General features: G+C 39.9%; 1 non-coding gene across 1 annotated transcript; it reads left to right on the top strand.

Annotated features, from left to right (window-relative positions):
- Positions 1-225: 225 nt before the first annotated feature.
- On the top strand, positions 226-333 carry LOC112792924 (small nucleolar RNA R71). The gene has a single exon (XR_003197642.1). It is a non-coding gene; the product is annotated as a small nucleolar RNA R71 (small nucleolar RNA).
- The last annotated feature ends 680 nt before the right edge of the window (positions 334-1,013 follow it).

The raw sequence follows: 1,013 nt of genomic DNA, 5'->3' as shown, positions 1-1,013 counted from the left end.
CTGAGATATCATATTGACTTGTTGGGTCAATATTTTATTCTGGGCCAGTATGGCATTCAGAGCATCAACTTCAAGAACTCCCTTCTTCTGAGGCGTCCCATTACTCACAGGATTCATCTCAGAGGCGTCCCATTACTCACAGGATCCACCTACAAAATGGTCCAGTGACATCTTAGAGAACTCAGATAGACCATCGTAGAATATATCCAAAATGGTCCACTCTGAAAGCATGTCAGAAGGACACTTTTTGGTCAACTGCTTGTATCTTTCCCAAGCTTCATAGAGGGATTCACTATCTTTTTGCTTGAAGGTTTGAACATCCACTCTAAGCTTGCTCAGCTTTTGAGGAGGAAAGAACTTGGCCAAGAAAGTCGTGACCATCTTATCCCAAGAGTCCAGGCTATCTTTAGGTTGTGAGTCCAGCCATGTTCTAGCCCTGCCTCTTACAGCAAAAGGGAAAAGCATGAGCCTGTAGACTTCAGGATCTACTCCATTAGTCTTAACAGTATCACAGATCTGTAAGAACTCAGTTAAAAACTGATAGGGATCTTCTGATGGAAGTCCATGAAACTTGCAGTTCTATTGCATTAGAGCAACTAGTTGAAGCTTCAGCTCAAAATTGTTTGCTCCAATGGTAGGGATTGAGATGCTTCTTCCATAAAAATTGGAAGTAGGTGTAGTATAATAACTAAGCATCCTCCTTGCATTATTGTTGTTGTTATTATTTTCGGCTGCCATCTCCTTTTCTTTTTTAAAAATTTCTGTAAAGTTTTCTCTGGCTTGTTGTATTTTAGCTTCTCTTAGTCTTTTTCTTCAGAGTCCTTTCAAGTTCAGGATCTGCTTCAACAAGAATGTTCTTGTCCTTGCTCCTGCTCATATGAAAAAGAAGGGAACAGAAAATAATAATAGGGATCCTCTTTACCACAGTAGAGAGATTCCTTTATGTGAGTAGAAGAAAATAAGAAGAAAATCCGAACACAGGTAGAGGGGAGAAGAGGGTTCTAATTTTGAGT

Source organism: Arachis hypogaea, chromosome 3, assembly GCF_003086295.3.
Source record: "Arachis hypogaea cultivar Tifrunner chromosome 3, arahy.Tifrunner.gnm2.J5K5, whole genome shotgun sequence".
NCBI classification, from domain to species: domain Eukaryota; kingdom Viridiplantae; phylum Streptophyta; class Magnoliopsida; order Fabales; family Fabaceae; genus Arachis; species Arachis hypogaea.
The sequence above is the reverse complement of the archived record's forward strand: the minus strand, read 5'-3'. Positions and strand labels throughout refer to the sequence as shown.